The sequence below is a fragment of the Castor canadensis genome, chromosome 3, assembly GCF_047511655.1.
Source record: "Castor canadensis chromosome 3, mCasCan1.hap1v2, whole genome shotgun sequence".
Lineage (NCBI taxonomy): Eukaryota > Metazoa > Chordata > Mammalia > Rodentia > Castoridae > Castor > Castor canadensis.
In genome coordinates, this window is record NC_133388.1 from 127,313,388 (window position 1) to 127,332,643 (window position 19,256).

The 19,256-nt window shown below is 37.8% G+C and overlaps 1 protein-coding gene across 1 annotated transcript in view; it reads right to left on the reverse strand.

The window, feature by feature from the left end:
- The window catches only part of Rab2a (RAB2A, member RAS oncogene family), an 85,200-nt gene that overhangs the window by 60,472 nt on the left and 5,472 nt on the right, over positions 1–19,256 (reverse strand). The window lies entirely within an intron of this gene.

Below are 19,256 nucleotides of genomic sequence, written 5' to 3' on the forward strand. Positions count from 1 at the left end.
ATTTTGACTATCACAATCTGAGACAGACTTTGATCAGTGTTAATAACTAACCCCCCTCCCCAATCTATAGTACACGACTGTACCAGAGATAAATGTGTAAAGGACACAGAATGGAAACATCTTTTTTTAGGGTGGTATTGGGGTTTGAACTGAGGGCTTGTGCTCACTAGACAGGAGAGGTCTAGTTATTCCTGATTGGGGTCTAGCTTTACTTATTCCTGATTGGGGTCTAGCTTTTTTGCAAGGCTGGACTCAGACCACAGTCCTCCTGTCTATAACTTCCCAGGTTAGCTAGGATCATTGGCTTGTTGGTTGAGATAGCATCTTGCTAACTTTTTGCCTGGGCTAACCTTGAATGGCATTCCTCCTGAGCTCCACTTTTTTTTTTTTTTTTTTTTTGTGGTACTGGGGCTTGAACTCAGGGCCTACCTCTTGAGTCACTCCACCAGCCCTTTTTTGTAAAGGGTTGTTTTGAAATAGAGTCTCGAAAACTATTTGCCCAGGCTGGATTTGAACTGGGATCCTCCTGATCTCTGCTTCTGAGTAGCCAGGATTACAGGTGTGAGCCACTGGCGCTCTGCTTCTCCATCTCTTGAATAGGTGGAATTACAGATGTGAGCCACCAGGCTTGGCCTCTAAAAGATCTTTAATATTTAATGCTTCAGTCAGCAATAGACTGCATAAAGGTCAGTAGTGTTACAAAATTATAATGGAGTTGAATAATTCCTATTTTTTAATGATATAGCTGTTACAATATTGCAGCTGTCATAATGTCAGTGCAAAAAATCACTCATGTGTTTTGTAGTGATCCTGGTGTAAACCCACTGCACTATCAATTGTATAAAAGTATAACACATATAATTATGTATAGATGTGATACCAGATAATGATAACAACACAACTATGTTACTGGTTTATGTATTCCCTATATTTTTATCATTGTTTTAAAGTATGGGCTGTACCTTTATCCTCCTGATTTCTTTCTCCTGAATAGCTAGGATTACAGGCGTGAGCCACTGGTGCCCAGCTGAGACTATTCTTTTTCATAACAACTCTACAGACTACATTTCAAGAAAAACCATCAATTGCTCAAAAGAATTTGATTCAACAATCGATTTTTCAGATAGGAAAATATGATAGAAAATGAAAACATAGTTGTGCTAAATTAGAATTACATGTCTAAGCTGGGCACTGGTGGCGCAGGCCTGTAATCCTAGCTACTCAGGAGGCAGAGATCACGAGGTTCACAATTCAAAACCAGTCCCAGTAAATAGTTTGAGAGACCATCTCAAAAATAACCAACAGAAAAGGACTGGCGGAGTGGCCCAAGTTGTAGAGTACCTCCCTACCAAACCTGAGGCCCTGAGTTTAAAACCTCAGTACCACCAAAAAAAAAAAAAAGATTGCATGTCTGACATGTGTCCCTAACTTAAGTGTGATTTCCCTTTGAAAAGGTCAACTATCCTGAGGTACACTATTATGCCAGTCATTGACTTCCTCCTAGCTTCAAATCCACCTTTCACTGCCTTGCTGGTGAGACTGGAACATCTACTAGAGGAGGCACCACTGAGCTTCAGTAGCAGCAGCACTTGGTGCTCTATGGTCAACTGTTTCCAGCACTCCTTCAAGCTGCTTCTCCCAGAGTTCCCAGACACAGCACCATTTCCCCCAGCATGCAGGCAACAGCTTTGTAGCCTATCTCAGCCCCTCAGTAAATTTCTCTGCTATCCATCAAGACTCAGCCATGCCTCTTCAAGGAGATGTGGGTGTCAGATCTGTTCCTTCCATGCTCTACTTAGCCTTAGATATGGTGGTCATTTCTTTTATCTGTTATTACTATATTCTTTAGATTTCTCTCTACCCCTTAGTCAATCTAACCCTTCACTAGAATCCCATGTTACAGTTAAGGATTCTTTATATTACACTTGCTCAGTGTGGTTTCCTAGTTAAGTCTCTCACCTAGCTTGAGTCTGATCTGGTATGATTAATAAATCCTTCAGGAAGATAAGCCAAATTTAATTTGGTGAAGTTGAGGGGGTTTGAATATTGGTAGAGTTTAAATTTTCTTAGGAAATTACCTAGCTTGTAATATATATATATATATATATATACATATATATATATATATGTAATATATATATTTTACAAATACAAAGCTACATACAATTTACGTCTTTAGAAATTGGAAAATATAATGGATGACTTACTAATTTTCTTAAGGAGCAACTTACAGAGGTATTAAATCTAATAGCAAGTAAAGTAACCAAATATGATCAAACTACTATTCTCACACTTTTTCCTACCAGCTCATGGAATCTTCCCCACTAGTTTTTGTTTGTTTTTGGTGGTACTGGCATATTGAACTCAAGAGTCTTGTGCATGCCAGGCAGGCACTCTACCACTAGAGTCACTCTACTAGCCCTTTCTGTGGTGGTTATTTTTAATTTAGGGTCTCGCTTTGTGATTGGGTTGATCTGGATCACGATCCTCCTATTCATTCTTCCCACATATCTGGGATGACAAGCATATACCACTGTACCCAGCCATTCTTTGAGATTAGGTCTCCCAAATATTTTGCTCCAGGCTGGCCTGATCCTCCTCATCTCTGCCACTGAATGGCTAAGATTATAGGTCTGAGCCACCATGCCAGGTTCATTAGCTTGTTTTAATGGTAGAAGATGGCCAGAGTGTTTGAGAAGAATCAAAACAAAGAAAACTAAACTATACCTTACCTCTCCAAAGCTTAGAATGTCAGTTTGTTGGAACCAGAGTCTTCTAGCACAGTGTTTTTAAACAGTAAGTATAACCAGTTAGGCCATAAAATCAACTTAGTAGGTTACAACTAGCATTTAAAAAGCACTAGAACGTAAGGATGTGACTCAAGCGGCAGGGAACCTGCCTAGCAAACTTGAGGCCGAATTCAATCCCCAGTATGGATATGGTGGTGGGGAGCTGGAAAAAAAGAGCAAATATTAAATTTTGCTCCTTTGCTCAATAAGGTTAGGATATGTATCATTTGGAAACCTTTTTGGAACATACATGCACTTGCACACATATTTGAACCCTGGGATGCAAGGTAAAATGTACCTTATTCTGTGGCTTATAAAAAACAAACCTGGAAATAACTGTGTAGCATTTCATCCAACTCACAGTCAATGAAAGATCTCATCTACAGTATTTTTGATAGTATTCATAGTAAAATAAATGAACTATGAGGAATCTAAAATATTTCTCTTTTAATTAATATTTAAAAGGACAAATATCAAAGAAAAAAATGATTAAATTGTTAGCAATTTAACAAATAATAAGCTGAGTGGAAACTTACAATCATGCTTTTGAAATTCTACATCCTATTTTTTCCCCACTTATACCACTCGACCTCCTAAACTTGTTCTTTCTTAGATATATACTACAATTTGCAATTAATACTTTTAACTAAAAAGAAGTCATCTTTTTTCAGGTATTTAATGACAGTACTAAGGGAAGAAGTAAAATGACAGGGAAGAAATTTAGTGAACTTTTTTTTTTTTTAAAAAAGAATACTATTTCTACTGGGTAAAGTGGTGTACGCCTATAAACCCAGCAAACAGGAGGATCAAGAATTAGGCCAGCCTAGGCTACAAAGAGACTTTGCCTTAAAGTAAACAAACTAACAAAACCTACAGCATCTCAGGAATACATTTTATTCAAGTAGCTTGGAGAGCATACATTTTTCCACGATGCTAAGGATGGAAGGTATTTAGATATATATGTACACATAAGTGTTATATGATAAAGTTTACTGTACATGATTTCTAAACAATATGTTATGACTTAAATGATTTGTATCACAGTTAAAGGCTGTAAAAGCAACTGAGGATTAATAAGAACCAAAGGAGTAATGAGACAGTAATAAAACCAAATTGCTATATTAACACAGACTAGGCATCAGGCAATCTACAAAATTAATGTTGAGGTTAGTCTGCTGAATTTAAGCACATAAATAGTAAGGTAAACCTAAATATTTTAAGTCTGTATTTTTAATGAAGGTTATCTGACAGCATCTTTTAAAATGAAAATGTGAATAGGAGTCGACCCAGAAATTTGATGTCTTACATAAACACACAAGAATGCTAACAGCAGTACCCTGTATAACAATATTCATCCAAAGGTGTGACACTTGTTTTTGGCAATTTTAGCATTGAGTACATTTCTTTCAGCTGCCTGGCAGTTAACATAGAAACATGGACTAAGACTGAGCCAATCACGCTGGGCACTGGTGATTCACACCTGTAATTCTAGCTACTTCGTAGGCAGAGATCAAGAGGATCAAGGTTCAAGGCCAGCCAGTGGGGGGGGGGGCAGGAGAAGCAAGAGCTTATCCCAAAATATATACCCAACACAAAAAAAAGGGCTAGCAGAGCGGCTCAAGTAGTAGCGTGCATGCCTAGAGACCCTGAGTTCAAACCTCAGTACTGCCAAAAACAACAATAACAAAAACACCAGACTCAGCCAATCAGATGCTCCTATTCAGAACTTGGAATCTTGAGGGACAATATCAGGGACCATCAAGAGATAATCCACAGTGGCTATAGCAGAGATAGGAGTGCAACAGAGTCCAGTGTCACATGTCCAGTATCTTCTTAAAACAGGCTACAAAAACACCAGGAATTTGGGTGTCTTTGTTTTCCTTGGCTTTGCCCATTTCCAAGCTCAATTCTATGGTCTTCCTATCAATTCTCTGAACTTTCCAACCTTTTCAATAAAATCTTCTGCTTAAGTTAACCTAAGCTGGTTTCTGTGTTGGCTACCACAGACTCAAGAGTAACAGAATCAGAAATCGACTGAACAAATTATGGTTTGACTACATGTGAATTTTTTTTAAATGAGGCAGATTTGTTTGTGGTAACATGGGAGGACAACTAAGACTTATTTTTTAAGTGAAAAAATGAAAGGTGTGGAACAATACTAGCTGTATAATTCTATTGATGGGATTAGAATACATGGATGCATATGCTCACCCCCCCCCCACCCCCAGGCTTACAGATAGCACAGAAAAACTCTGGAAAGATATATAAGCCACTGTTTACCATGCTTACCTACGTAAAATATAAAGGACTCTAAAGAGAGATAAGATCTGTTTTTCAAAGATTTAACACTGACAATATGTAAGCAATACTTTTATCAACCTCATCCAACTTACCTCTGCAGGACATAGCATTTAAATAATCAAGAACAATTCTATATGACTTGTTTGCTAAGAAAACTACAAATAAGACTATTTAAACTACATAGCAAAGACTACAACTCTTTGCTATGGATAACAGCAATATGGACAATAATACTTATTTTGAGTATTCAGCCTTTGCTATGGATGCATAGCAAAGGCTGAATACTCACAAATTCACACTCATATCAACATAATTTTCTCATTTTGCCTCTAAGTTCTCCAGGAAAAGAAAGCTCAAGCCAGAAAATATGGGGGTAAAGGCAAAGAAGTGGGTAGAGAAAGAGGGGTTAAAAAAAAAAAGGGAGTGGGGAAGGAGAGAGGGATGGAGGAAGGAAGGAAGGTTGGTTGAGTCAAATGATAGAAGGGGCTCATTAATTGCTATAAAAAACAAAAACAAAAAACAAACTTGAGTTAACAGTAGAAGTTTGCCCATAGAGGGTAGGGGGAGAGCCTGTAGGCGTGGCTCAAGTAAAATGCCTGCCTAAAAAACTGGAGAATAAGGCTTCTACTTTAAAGCTGTCCAAAGAATAAAATCAAGCCCCTGGCCTATGTCACACATACTCTTTACAACATGGTCCGAGGATTCCTTAGTTTTTGCACTCCTGCTCCCTGAACTGGTGGAGTGGTTCATGTGGTAGAGTGCCTGCCTAGCAAGCATGAAGCCCTGAGTTGAAACCCAGAACCTAAATAAATAAATAAATAATAAAGACATTAAGCCTTTATGGCAAAATAAAATAAGTGTAAAGAGCTTAGCTCATATAATACACAGAGTGGCAAGAACTCAAACTGATTCTACAGAATTTAGACCAAATCTGAATGTTTCACTTATAGATGGGGTTAATGGCTACCTATTAGGATCACTTCTAGAATATGAGTCAATGCCATGCCCCAGTATTCAGCATATAAAAAGTGCTCAATAAGTCCAGGCATGGTGACACACACCTGTAATCCCCACACTTGGGTGAGAAAAGAAATCTCAAGGACAGCCTGGGCTACATCATGAGTTCAAGGGCAGTCTAAGATACCTAGAAAACTCCGTCTCAAACAAAAAAGTACTCAGTAGTATTTACTGCAAATCTAAAGTACGAGCCATTCGCTCCATCCTTTAGTACTTCGTAAATATGCCTATTACATTTGTTTGTAATTATTGTGAAAAACTGTTCTCCCGTCAAAGCATAAGACAGTCTTGTTCATTTTTCTAACCCACAAAAGTATCTTAACTTAAAAAACAAAAAGCAATTAACTCCAACCCTCTACCCTTTGAGCATAAATTCCATTCTATAAGCCCTAATATGTATCAACCAAACCATTGCTTGACTAGCTTTAGTATAAACCAACTCACCACTTAAAAAGCTCATTTCATTTCATAAGGAGCCCAAATCTACCTCTTTTCTACTCATGGTCCTGATTCTGCCCACAAAAGGCCATGAAGATTAAGTTTAAGTGCTTTTTTACATGATACTCATCCAAATATCTGAAAGGCATTATATTGTCCTTTAAAATATTTCAGTGACTCAATATTCCTACAATGTCATGGTTGATATAGCCATCATATTGTCTTTACTAGTCTCCTGAGCACAGATTCCATTTTGTAGATCTCTCCCCAAGTGAGGGTTTCCATAACTGACTTGCAGTTAGGCCTGGCAGAACAGAACTATTACCTGCTTTATCTGTGCATTGTACTTTTACTGTTCTTGAATCACACTTTTTTCCCTTTATTACTAATCTGTCTCATGAATCAATACTTGTGAAACTTTAGACATGGAGTGCTATATAACCAGGGAGCATCCATCTTGTGTTTACATGATAGCTATTCTTAGGACTTTAACTTCATTTTTATAATTCCATTTTGCTAAATTCAGGCTATCAAGATCATTTTGGATTGTCTGTTATAATCAGTATTATACTTAGCTCCTTTCTTTCAACCAAATTGAACTTCTTTCAAGTTGTTGCTAATGTTAAGTGCAAAAATCCAGGGCTGCATATAGCACCCTGCTCCCTCCAGCTTGTCAATATGGCAGCCCTTGGTGGATACAGTTATTAAATTAGTTAAAAATCTCCTTAGCTGTGAAGCCAGGAGTGTCTTCATCTCAAATCCAAGGTTATCTGAAAAAGTGTAACAAATACCTTTACTTACAGTACTGGTGAATCAACTCACCAGGCATGTAAGTCATTATTACTTTATTTTGTGACTGATAACTTATTTATTGATTGATAACTAAGGATTGAACTCAGGGGCTGACTTGCTATGGAAGTGCTCTACCACTTGAGCCACAATCCCAGTCCTCATTCTTCTATTTATTAATTCTCATATCCAAGTCAAGCTCTGTACCTAAGTGATTTGGGAGATGTGCACCTTTACTTTGCCTTTTGAAGCTGAACTAATAATACTTCATCTGAAGAGATAAGATAACTCTTGATCAATAGATTAATTATATCAGAGACTTTTATGGATCTCAAAACTGTTTCTTTCCAAAGGGGTTCCAAATTGAGAGAAAGGACTCAAGTGACATCACAAGATACCAACAGTGGGCATAGAAGAAATCAAGGTAAAAGATGACTGTTGGCCTTACCATTTCTTTCCTGAAGACTAGTTTAACAATAGCACCTCTTTTTACAATAGTCTTTTCACTCTCAAGTGGCTCATGAAGAGATCTGAAATAAAAAAGGACTTTTTCTTTTACTGAGTCCAGGGGAACATTAAGATCAAAGACCTGCCATTTTTGTACTTAACATATGATCTTGTTTCCTTCAACTCAAGCAATTAATGTCAAGTCAGCGGAGTGAATAGCTTTTTTTTCCCCTATAGGAAAGACCTACCCCACTAACTTAAATTTTAGAATGTTCAAAAGAAAGGAAAATTATATCTAACATGCTAATAAAGTATTCTGGAGCTTACAAGACACCTGCATATATTGTTTACATCAAGCTCACAAAAACCCTGAAGTTGATAAGACAAACATTACTATTGGTTCTTCTACATGAGAAAACTGAAGACAAAGAGGTTTGAACTTTCCCAATGTCGTAAGTAAGCAGTAGAACCATCACACTAAACAAGATATTTCATTTACAATTACTAAACTCCAAGAGTACAGTCTAAGCTAAAATAATGAGAAAGGACTTGGAACAATGTATTATTTGACTTCCAGGTACATAGTAGTTATTACTAAAGATGGACAAATGCAAAAGGAAGAGTCATTCATCCATTTTAATAACGCTGGAGGCAGCAGAGCAATCATCAATACACTACTGACACATATCAACTGTAAATAGATGAAGGAAGCAATTAACTAAGTTATGAATAAAAAGGGCAAACTTAATCTTTGGTGAATAATACTACAGGGTACGCTTAGCAGGTACTATCCCAATTTTACAAACAAAATTCAGGAATTTAAATTAATTATTCAATTTCAGAAACCATTAGATTCTTTCTACAATGACCTTCAAGGAACAAGTGATACTACAAATCTTGGGAAACCTGGCTATTATATTGCTTCATGTGTGACACATGTGTTTACCTCTACCCAAAAGTCCATGGCGAGCATGCATTACTATGACTTATGCCTTGATCCCTGACTATTAAACTGAACCATGATGGCACCTGATAGTAGACATTAAATCCAAACTCATCAATGATTATAATGCACAACAGCATTAAATTCTCCTGTTAAAATGCAAAATCTCCAATTTAATTTTTAAGAAATATAGCATTGGAAGCTAGGCATGGTGGCACATGCCTAGAAACCTAGCACTCAGATACTAAGGCAGGAGGTTCAGAGTTCAAGGCAAGCCTTGACTACATAGTGGGACCATCTGAAAAAATAACTAAGCCAGGCACCGGTGGCTAACACCTGTAATCCTAGCTACCCAGGATGATCAAGGTTTGAAGCCAGGTCCAATTAGTTCACAAGATCCTATCTGGAAAATACCCAACACAAAAAGGACTAGAACAGTGGCTGAGGTGGTACAGCGCCTGCATAGCAAGTATAAAGCCCTGAGATCAAACCCCAGCACCAAACAAATAAATAAGAAATATATAGCAATAGGTTACATAAAAAACATAAGCCATAAAAAATTTTTTTAAAAAAAGGTGCCCCAGTCAGAACCAGAATGAGAATCAACAGATTACTACTTTGAAGAGTGACTTAGATTAGTGGGTAAAGCTAAAGATGTACATACCTTCTACCACAATTCTACTGCAAGGTGTACTTCCAGAACTATAGCACACAGCTCAAAGAAATGCACAGGAACAATCATGCAATATTTTCTTTTCAACAAAGTAAAAAAAAAAAATCCTAAAATTTCCGTAAGTGAAAAAAATAAGAGAAAATTGTGGCGTATCAGATAGAACTTAATTAAAAGTAAATCAACTGAGCAACTAATATGATGAAACAGAACAAAATACACTAATAGTACTGAAACCCTCAAAATAATGCCAAACAAAAAAGCTTCAGAGCATTCTAGAATATAACATTCCAGTAATATTAAGTTAAAAAATACAAAACCTACTGCCTATTGTCAAAGAAACAGACACAGAAACTTTTCAGGAATAATAAACACTAAATTCAAGAGATTACCTCTAGGAGTTTAAGGGTATACAAGGAGTTTCAACTGTATCTGTAACGTTTATTTCCTAATCAAAACTTAGAGAAAAAAAGGAGAAGGAATGAAAAAGTACACACTAGACAAATATGAAGCAAAAGTTAGCATTCAAAATTAATATCAAACACTTGAATACCAAAGAATACTAAGTAAGAATACTAAGTAAGGGAAGCTTAATGATCCAAGAGTAATTGCTCAGTAAGAAGTAGGGTTACAAAGCCTATACCTACCTTACAAATTAGCTCCCATTTTATGGGGGGGAGCAATCTGACGGAATTACATAAAAATCCATCATCCTAACAGGAAATTTTAAACATCTCTCCTCAAAACTCAAAAATGATGTAGGTAAATGACTACATGGAAGATATGATTTACACCAATGGCTGACCAAATGCACAGGTATGAAAATCTGAACCCACACACACACAAGAATACATGCTGGGGGTTGATACCTATAATACTAGCTACTCAGGAGGCAGAGATCAGGCCGATCATGGTTTGAAGCCAGTCTGGGCAAATAGTTCTTGAGACCCCATCTCAAAAAAATCCATCACAGAAAAGGGTTAGTGGAGTGGTTCAAGGTGTAGGCCCTGAGTTCAAACCCCTCAAAAGGCAAAACAAGCAAACAAATAAATACAGACTTTTCAAGAACGCATGGAACATGTACAAAAACTAACCAAGTACTTGGCTACAAAATTAGTCTCAACTGGTTAGAATCAATATGTATGGTTTATATGCTCTGATTTGAGTTAAAAAAAAAGTGAGAGGTCAATAATGAAAAGATTATTAAAACAACAAAAAAAGCAACCAGCCAGGAATCAGCGGCTCATGCCTGTAATCCTAGCTGCTTGGAAAGCAGAGCTCGGGAAAGATTGGGGTTCAGCGATAAGTTTGTGAGACCCTACCTCAAAAAAACCCAACACAAAATAGGGCTGGTAGAGTGGCTCAAATGATAGAGTGCTTGCCTTACAAGTGTGAGGCCCTAAGTTCAAATCCCAGTACTGCCAAAAAAAAAAAAAAAAAAAAAAACAGAAGCAGCTGGGTGCTGGCTATTCAGGAGGATGGCAGTTCAAAGCCAGTCCAGGCTCAAGAGGTAGAGCACATGCCTAGCAAGTGTGAGGCCCTGAGTTCAAATCCCAGTACCACACACACACACAAAAGAAACGTTTAAAAACCCAAACATATTTCTAAACATCAAGGATCAAGAGAAAGTCATCGGAGAAAAGCAAAGACTTCTGTCAGTTTTTCTTGGATTCCTGTAAGCCTTCTTCAAATTCATTTTCCTTCCTTCTTCCCTGCTTCCTTCCCTCCCTCCCTCCCTTCTTTTTTTTTTCTGGAAACAGGGTATTCATTATGTAGCCCCGACTGGCCTTGAACTCTCCAGCCTCATGCCTCTGAAGTACTGGGATTACAGATGTGCTCTACCGTGCCTGTCTATGCTTTCTTTAAAATCTTATTAAATTTCATTTCTGAGCTAGTTGGGATAGGTTTCTGTTCCTTGAAAACAAATGGGTCTTTCCTAGAACAAAATCCTGAGTCTTTGTAAACCAGAACTTGGGTGGAAACTAAATCAAGCAAAGCTGCTATAAAAAATATATGCCTGAGATAAAAAGAATCATGATAAACTTATCCTGATAATGTAAGGAACCTTGCATAAAACATCTAGATGCAAACAAATATCCTAAGTACAAGAAAACAACATAGGCTAGAAAAAAAGCAATTAAGAGTCAAAGACAGCAAGTACCATCTGGCCACAAATGAGCAAGCTAAGCAGGATGTAGAAAAACAAAATCAACATATTAGGACGCACAGAGTGAAAAATCAATTATTTTTGCTTTGATCAGCATTACTCAGATATTATACAGCACTGGTCAAATCTGGGTTAGTTTTTCAAATGCATATAGGGAAATTAAAGAAACATTCAAGGAAGCAGGATAAAAAGTGAGGATAAAATATTACCCTCTCTTTTCTTTTTTTCAGTGGGACTGGGGCTTGAACTCAGGGCTTTGTGCTTGCAAAGCAGCAATACCGCTTGAGTCACACCTCCAGTCCATTTTGCTCTGGTTATTTAGGAGATGGAGTCTCTCCAACTATTTGTCTTGGCTAACCTTGAACTGTGATTCACATCTAATCTCATTTATTCATTCCCATTTTATAGCTAAAGATACCAAGACTCAGGAAGGTTGCCCACAGTCATATACCTGGTAAGTATCAGAGAAAGGACTTTGTTAGTTTTACACAGGATAGTTCTGCCTCGTTTGTTCAAGAGCAGGTCCTATCTTTTCAGTAAAGGGAATTAAGGGACTATCCTCCTACAGTGTGGCCCAAATGCAAGAGTGAGACCCTGAGTTCAAACCTCAGTAACACCAAAAGCCAAAACAAAAAAGACACCACATTTTAGCTAAGAGCAGTCCTGCAATCCTAGCTACTTAGGAGGCGTAGATTAGGAGGATCTGGGTACCAGGCCAGATGCACAAAAAGTTGGCCAGATCCCATCTCAACCAATAAAAGTTGGGCAGAGTGATACACACTTGTCATTCCAGCTATGCAAAGAAGCATAAATAGGAGGATCATAGTCCAGGCCAGCCCACACATAAATGTGAGACTGTGTATATTTGTCAAAGCAAAAAGGGCTGAAGGTATGGTTCAAATAATATAGTCTGCCTAATAAGCACATCCCCTTAGTCCAAAAAGCCCAATACCACAAAAAACAATACACATACACACGCAAAAAAATACGTATGATATGGAAGAGAGAAGATGCACTTTGAAGTCAGAAGACCTGGGTTTAAATTCCAGCTTGGTCAGTTACTAGCAGTGAATGCCACCATCAGTCTCCCTTTCCTCACTTAAGTCTTCACAGATTACTGATCAGATTCAATGTGTTAATGCCAAAAGAGAAAAACACCCTATAAAACAAACCAGTTGTATATTTACATTCTCTCACTACATTACACTGTATGTTTTAAAGAAGAATCATTTTTTTTTCTTTCAAGACTCATGCATGCATTTAAAAAATGAACAGTATAATTTGGGTAAACAGCAAAGCTGTCTCTTTGCACTGCTTAGCGCTACATACAGTACCCACTTCAAAGAGTATACACAACTTCACATCACATACTTCAGGTATTAATGTCCCCTCTGAGTTATCTCTTCTACCATCTGTTCCTTAACCCTTTGTGGGAGGCAGAATAATACCCATCAAAAGCCATCCATATTCCAATGACACTCATTAAAGAGATTGAAAAATCTACTGTTAAATTTATATGGAAACACAAGAGGCCACGAATAGCCAAGGTAATACTCAGTCAAAAGAACAATGCAGGAGGTATCACAATACCTGACTTCAAACTATATTACAAAGCAATAACAATAAAAACAGCATGGTACTGGCACAAAAACAGACATGAAGACCAGTGGAACAGAATAGAGGACACAGATATGAAGCCACACAACTATGAGCAACTTATCTTTGACAAAGGAGCTAAAAATATACGATGGAGAAATAGCAGCCTCTTCAACAAAAACTGCTGGGAAAACTGGTTAGCAGTCTGCAAAAAACTGAAACTAGATCCATGTATATCACCCTATACCAAGATTAACTCAAAATGGATCAAGGATCTTAATATCAGACCCCAAACTCTTAAGTTGATACAAGAAAGAGTAGGAAATACTCTGGAGTTAGTAGGTATAGGTAAGAACTTTCTCAATGAAACCCCAGCAGCACAGCAACTAAGAGATAGCATAGATAAATGGGACCTCATAAAACTAAAAAGCTTCTGTTCATCAAAAGAAATGGTCTCTAAACTGAAGAGAACACCCACAGAGTGGGAGAAAATATTTGCCAATTATACATCAGACAAAGGACTGATAACCAGAATATACAGGGAACTTAAAAAACTAAATTCTCCCAAAACTAATGAACCAATAAAGAAATGGGCATGTGAACTAAACAGAACTTTCTCAAAAGAAGAAATTCAAATGGCCAGAAAACACATGAAAAAATGCTCACCATCTCTAGCAATAAAGGAAATGCAAATTAAAACCACACTAAGATTCCACCTCACCCCTGTTAGAATAGCCATCATCAGCAACACCACCAACAACAGGTGTTGGTGAGGATGCGGGGAAAAAGGAACCCTCTTACACTGTTGGTGGGAATGTAGACTAGTACAACCACTCTGGAAAAAAATTTGGACGCTACTTAAAAAGCTGGACATCGATCTACCATTTGATCCAGCAATACCACTCTTGGGGATATACCCAAAAGACTGTTACTCCAGAGGCACCTGCACATCCATGTTTATTGCGGCACTATTCACAATAGCCAAGTTATGGAAACAGCCAAGATGCCCCAGCACTGAGGAATGGATTAAGAAAATGTGGTATCTATACACAATGGAATTTTATGCAGCCATGAAGAAGAACGAAATGTTATCATTCGCTGGTAAATGGATGGAATTGGAGAACATCATTCTGAGTGAGGTTAGCCTGGCCCAAAAGACCAAAAATCATATGTTCTCCCTCATATGTGGACATTAGATCAAGGGCAAACACAACAAGGGCATTGGACTATGAGCACATGATAAAAGCGAGAGCACACAAGGGAGGGGTGAGGATAGGTAAGACACCTAAAAAACTAGCTAGCATTTGTTGCCCTTAATGCAGAGAAACTAAAGCAGATACCTTAAAGCAACTGAGGCCAATAGGAAAAGGGGACCAGGAACTAGAGAAAAGGTTAGATCAAAAAGAATTAACCTAGAAGGTAACACCCATGCACAGGAAATCAATGTGAGTCAATGCCCTGTATAGCTATCCTTATCTCAACCAGCAAAACCCCTTGTTCCTTCCTATTATTGCTTATACTCTCTCTACAACAAAATTAGAGATAAGGGCAAAATAGTTTCTGCTGGGTATTGAGGTGGGGGGAGCGGGAGGGGGTGGAGTGGGTGGTAAGGGAGGGGGTGGGGGCAGGGGGGAGAAATGAACCAAGCCTTGTATGCACATATGAATAATAAAAGAAAATAAATAAATAAATAAATAAAAGCCATCCATACCCTAATTCAGGGAACCTATGAATAACTTACCATACACAGAAGATAAAGGGAACTTTGCAGATGTAAACAAGACTAGACTTTGAGAAGCTGGAGAGGTAGGCTCAGTGGGAAAGCACTTGAGTAGCTTGTGTGAGGCCCTGTGTTCAATCCACAGTAACACACACACATGCACAAACATACAAATTAGACCCTGAGATAGAGATCATTTTGGATTATCCAGGTGAGCCCAATCTAATCACATGAGTTCTTAAAACTAGAGATCTTTTCCAAGAGAAAGATGGAATGACCCCAAATGACTTAGAAAGATGGGACACAAGAATGTGAACTTCTCAGAAGAGAACTCCTGCTGTTCTGAAACCTTGATTTTAGTGGTGACACATCAGACTACTGAACTATAAAAAAATGTTACTATAAATTTGTATTGTCTGACTTGCTAATTTTCTGGTAACAGAAAATTAACATCTTCCTTCTCTCATAAAAAAACTGTAATTTGGTCAATGCCATGCAGCCTACCCAGCAGAGCCTACCTAGCACACATTCATCATTCACTAGCACTAAATGCCCCAGGCCCTCCTGCCTTCAAGGAGCTGGCTACACAAGGCAGTCATCAATATTCATTTTCTCCCTTTCTACCTCAGATTTGGCCATAAACACAATAACTGTCAGCTGCACCTGAAAATGGGAATATCTTGAAGAGGGATGAAAAGTAAAAACCAAGAGGTGGGAGAGGGCAACAAGGGGAATGAAGCCAGGCCACTCTGTTGTCCAGAGTATGGCCCTTGAAACAGACAGTCCTATGTCTTTATGCTACCACTTACTAAAAACAATTGGCTTTAACAACAAAACTTAATTTTTAAAATGGTAGCCTCATACATGAGTTGGGGGATAAAAGATTTTAACAGGCCTGTGGAACCTGGTGTTCACCTGTAATCCCAGCACTGGGGAGGTTGGGACAGAAGGATCATGAGTTTAAGGCCAGCCTGGACTACATTTCATTTCAAGGCCTTGACCAAAAAAAAAAAAAAAAAAAAAAAAAAACCCACAAAAACGGGGAATATAGCTGAGGGATAGAATGCTTGCCTACATGTATGTATAAGGTTCTGGGTTAAGTCCCTAGCACAACAACAAAAAAGATAACAGGCTTTGATATTGTGAAGGAACCACAAAAAGTATGAAGGACTGCTCATGCTCTACTACTGAGACACAGTATCAAAAGCTAATGTGATAGAGAATTCCATATAAAAATCAGTCTGGGTACACCTTAGGGATTACTTTGAATAAAAATCTCAGAAAGCAGAAACTCTAACAGTAGGAAAAAAATGAATCAATTTTAGAAAAAACAGGCAAAAAAGACTGACCAGTAGAGAAATGTTCTAATACCACTGAAACTGGAGTTTCGGACCAAAGGCCCAAACTCCTGAGATTCCATATGCCAGTTCTGACCACCAGCCCCTAAATGCCAAATAAAGAAGCATGGTGAAGACAGAGAAAGCACTCAGCTTATCTTCAGCGATCTTCCAGGGTAAGACATGAGCTACAGGCTTAAGTAGACAATAGAACTAGGAGCAGGGGGCAAAGGTATGCATCGTTAAACAGTCCCAGTTACAGGTGTGTTCTGGTTGACCATTGTCTCAGTTCAAGGGTTCCAAAGAGGATGTTATCACTGTCGTAATTTGAGGGGAACAATCTGGTTCCCATGAGATGATTACTCCTGTTCCAAGGGGCAGCCTCATCATTATAGGTAACTGTCCTCATTTGGAGGGGTGGTCTGTCCTGTAAGTCTCCACTGTTCCTTATGGAAAGTTTCAGTCCCTTGTCATAAAAATATTATCAGTCCTGCCCTTTCTGGAATCCAAGATGATTGCAAAGTGACTGCAAAGAGAATGGCTTACGGCTAAGACAGATAAAAAATGGCATCTTGACAGATGCCAAACTTTTCCTGTTTTTAGTTAATTCATATGACCAAGTAAGGAGTTAGTACTTTTCAGCAAATAATTTGAGCGCCTCTTACACCAATACTATCAACACTTTTAAAAAATACAGATGCACAGGACTCACTGTAGAGCTACCAAATCATGTCTGAGGAGATGATCCAAGAGGTTTGAGTTGAAAAATATGGCAGGAATTAAAAGCAGTTAAAAGGGAATTAAAAGCATAGACAATCTACCATGTTTTTGGCAGACATCCTTTGCTTACAAATGAAGAACGGTTAAAACATGCAAAGTAATAATGATGGAATCAAAGGGAAAGTTTTACACAGGAAACTAGAAGTTAGGAAGGACATAAGGGTAGTCCACATGTGGCTGAATGCATTCTTCATAGCAAAGAACAGAGTTTCACAGTCTGAAAATGAGCAGAGAATAACAATATGGAGCAAGCACAACTGGCCAGAAAAAGAGAAAAATAGTTGAGTTGGGAAAATGAGGATCTACTCAAATACAACAAAATTACTAGTTCCTGCCAAATGGAGGAAAGCTGCAGAGATAAAAAGGGGAAGGGAAGTATGGGGGGGGGGGCAGATTAAAAAAACCTTCGTGCTGAAGAAGAAATCAAGTGGGATAAAAAGGGTAAGAGTATTGACATGGAAAAGGGATAGGATCACCATGGGAGGTTAAGAAAGCCAACAAGGAGGGAAAACAACATGGCCAACAATCTCTATAGTTCAATATAAAGTACCAGGAGTAATATAAATATTAGGGCAAGGAAGCAGTAAATAAACTGAGTTCAGATTGAAGACAAAGACAGAAAAGGAAAGTAGTCAAAAATTTTTAAAGACTAACCTGCATATGACATGGATAAAGCAGAAATCTAAGTATAAGAGAAACATATCATCTAAATTCTAGATGATGTTAAAAGGTATGTTTCAATTCTCATCTGATAAATCAAACAGCTAAACCCACCTAAAAACAGGCAAAACTGAACAATGTTAAAAGAAAGGCACAAAGCTGGGTATAGTGGTATACATCTGTAATTCCTGCACTCAGAAGGCAGAGGCAAAGGAATTGTGAGTTTGAAGCACAATTCCTTCTGGTCCATGCCAGCCAGAGCTACAAAGAAAGACCCTGTAACAAAAAACAAGGGCAGGTTGTATAGCTCAATGGTAGAGTGCTTGTCTGGCATTAACAAGGCCCTGGGTTCAATCCCCAAACCTCAGTACCACCAAAAACAAAACAAAAAAACAAACAAAAAGCGCCCACTCAAAGCAAAGAAACCTGGCTGTAAGGAAAAGGTATGTTAAAGATATATAATTCCTTTGGTATAGAGATCTATTATAATTCTTTAAAACTATTAGACTATGCATGTATAGCATGTATTCTTTTATACGCATGGTATATTTTATAATAAAAAACTTTAATTAAAATTTTCTATCCCTGAACTTCCCAATTTGTTTTTCTAGTTTTCTAAAAATACAAACCTGCTCATACAGTAAAAATAATTAGTTGTTTTAGCCATAGACATTGCAATAATGAGCCCTACTTCAAATTTAACAAAACTAAATTTCTAGGGGTTGGGCCATTGAAGTTTTTTTTGGTTTTTTTTAACAGTAATCCAAATAATTTGTAAGAATCCAAAGAAACTCAAATTTGAGTCCCCCACAGGAAGAAGTCTTTCTTCTATTAAAATTATCTCTACCACTCTAGAAAATATACCCATTCCATTTTTCAAGTTCTCTGGGATTTTGCTCCTCTCTTCTGTTTTCAACCTTTCAATCTCAAATATCTTCTATCTTAAAACACGTACATACCTAAATACAAGCCAGCTAACCTGATGTTGCAACCAAATCTAAACATCTTACTCTTTCCTTCCCTTTCACACACAGCCTTCAATGAAACAGCCCATGCTATGGCTTTATTTTTTACTTCTTAATATATCTTTTATCAAAAGCACCAATCTATATATGATACTCCTTAAAACCTGAAAAAGACGGAAGAACCCCATAAAATAGAAAGTCCCATTTCACCAGTACCAACTTTCCTAATAGAAGATTTCTTTCCTCCCCAGAAATAACTGGTAACTGTGTAGTGTTTAGGACTTTTTCTACATATTTACACAGCATACATTAAAAAAAGTTGTTTTAAAAACATAAATGAAACTATCTTACCTTTCTCTAACTTGCTTTTTTCTTCCTCGTTCACTTCTTTTTGTTTTTTTTTGGGAAACAGGGTCTTGCCAAGCAACCTCAGTTGACCTTAAACTCAGGTTCTTGAGTACTGGGATTACAGGTGTGTATTACCACACCCAGCACCTCATTTGATTCTTAATCCAACAGTGTAGAAAGCGCTCATGCCTTTAATTCTAGCTAACTCAGGAGACAGAGATCAGAAAGAACTTGAAACCAGAGGAGCAAACAGTTCAAGAAATCCTATCTTGAAAAAACCCATCACTAA